Genomic DNA, 2,684 nt, shown 5'->3' on the forward strand with positions numbered 1-2,684 from the left:
CACTTCTAAGGCTTCTAACCTTTTTGCTATAGCAGCAATTTAGGCATCTGATTCATAGCCTCCTTCTACCCTATTAACGTTTCCTCTACTTAAAAGAATTGTTTTCTGGGGTTCCCTACTATTTTCCCATTGCTGGGTTTTTTCGGCGATTTCATTACAAAATTCCATCGCCGCATCAACAGTTTGGTTTTCAAATCCACCAGTGCATAGAGAATCAACCATGGTCGTTGTGGAATAATCTAAACCCTCATAAATGATCTGAACTAGCCTAACCTTTTCTAAACTATGATGAGGACACTGGGATAATAAATCATTGAACCTTTCCAAATACCTATGTAAATATTCTCCCTCTTGTTGTGAAAATGTGCATATTTGCGTCCTAATAGACGATGTTTTGTGCCTAGGGAAAAACTTATTGAAAAAGGAAGATGTAAGTTGTTCATATGTCTCAATTGACTCGGAGTCCAAACTATACAGCCACGACTTGGCCTTATCTTTCAGGGAAAATGGGAATAACCTAAGTTTCAAAGCATCATCATTTAAGCCTCTAATTCTTAGAGTACTACAAATTTTCTCAAAATCCCTAACATGGTAATAAGGGTTTTCATTTTCTTTCCCTAAAAAGATTGGGAGCATCTGTAAGGTCCCAGGTTTCAGTTCATAGGGTGCCTCCGTTTCAGCTAACTTAATACACGAAGGACGGGTAGTCCTAGTTGGATTCAACAAAGCTTTCAAAGTTGCCATTTCTGGCGCTATCGGAGCAACAGGAATTCTCTCCTCAGTCAAAGGACGTTCAAAAACAGACTCTTCAAAAGTCGGACTTTCTAGATTAAGGTAATCGATACGCTTCGAACTACTAAGTTTCTCTTTAACAAATCTACCTAGTGCGTCTCTTTTACGTTCAGGCATACAATAGAATTTTCTAAATTGGAAGGGTAAGCAAACACAGATCAAGGCCGACTCAACCAAATCAAACCTACTGATTTCTAGCAAACAAAAAGCATGATGGCTCCACTTAGATTGTTTCTAGACCATCTTCTAATCCTTCGAACGGGAATTCGTTACAATTTAAGCAAACCCCTCTGGAATCAATCCGAGTTAATGTAAGTTGAATAGAGGCGAGGGAAGCTCGGTGGATCTTTGATACCCAAGGCCTCACCGGTATTACAAGGCGGCGCAGTCACGCATTCAACTTACAGAAATCGTCGAGAATTTCGTAGTATGCTTAAAAGAGTAACCAATATTTTTCGAATGACTTTCCTGTGAAGCTCGTTACCCTATCGGTCTCGTTCTAGTCAAAATTTTAGGCTTAGGTTCGCGTAGGTTACGTGTTCCTAAAGCGGGCAAGAAGAGAACGGTGATGAAATCCGAACCCTTATCTTGTATGGCCAGGCCTTGCCCTTTACTAGAAAAATAAATGTCCGCATTCAGTGTTCAACATATATGCATACTAAGGAGTCCAGTAACTCGCTGACAGGGGATTCGCGAGTGTTTAGAATCTTACCTCCCGTTCCAGCCTGGGGATGAATCGGTTGTAGTCGACTCGGGCCACTGATTCCGATGTCTAGTGTACGAACCCAAGGTGCAGAGACAATATCGTAATTTTCCTTCTTCTATGCAAACAGTTTATATTTAAAGTACCCTTACGTAGGGTAATAAAAAAATAATCCCAAAGTCCAAAAGTCCAAAAGTACAAAAAAATAAATAAAAATTACAAAAATAATAAACCCTAATACAGTTTTGTTTTTTTTAAATAAAATAAACAAACCCTAAACTAAAATTGTCTAAAATAAAATTGTCTTCTTTTCTGTTATTTTTTCTTTAATCCTTAGCTCCAAGTCTTTACGAAATCACCAAACTCCTTGGCTCAAGTTTCTTTATGATCCAGAACCTGTAGACACAAGATAAATACCCAAAAACATAAAAAAGGACAAAAATAATAAAAAAATAAAAAAAACCCTAAAACCCTAAAAACAAGTCCGTGTCGGCGGCGCCAAAAATTGATGTGATTTGTAGATAGTGGTAAAAGTGGTTCGATTCTCAGACTTGTGAAGGATATTAATTAGACTTAAATTCTAATATTAAAATAGAAAACTCACTAAAAATTATAGCAAACTCAATCAAAGATGGTATCAATACTAAAAGAAACACTAAGGCTAAGATTCCACTATTTTCCAAGTTCAAAGTGATTAAACCAATACTTATATTTATGCAATTTTCTCGTTTAATTTGATTCTAAAATATTGCAACAAGTAGATTTTCAAAAGTAGTAATTGTAAATACCAAGTATGAAGCATCAAAAGTCTTAAAACTAAGCATACTCCATCAAAATAGATCACAATCACTCAAATAAAAATCATATTCAATAATAGTTCAAGGCAAATAATCATATAATTATTGCAAATAAAAAGATAAAATAGAATATACCACTTTTTGTTGGAAAAATAGCTCCCTCTATCGCCTCAGCAATGGAGTTTAGCTCATCATATTAATCATGATCTCAAAATATGTGTTTGTTGCTCAAAAGATGATTAAAAGAGTGAAAAGTAATAACACAGACTGTTTGCAACAGCGTATTGGTGTTGCAAAACAGCTGTTACAATGGAAATGTTACAGAAAACTGTTGTAACTACTGTTGCTTTTTCGCTGATTTTAAGACCCTAGAATATGACTGTCCTGCACAG

The sequence above is a fragment of the Papaver somniferum genome, chromosome 8, assembly GCF_003573695.1.
Source record: "Papaver somniferum cultivar HN1 chromosome 8, ASM357369v1, whole genome shotgun sequence".
Taxonomy (NCBI): domain Eukaryota; kingdom Viridiplantae; phylum Streptophyta; class Magnoliopsida; order Ranunculales; family Papaveraceae; genus Papaver; species Papaver somniferum.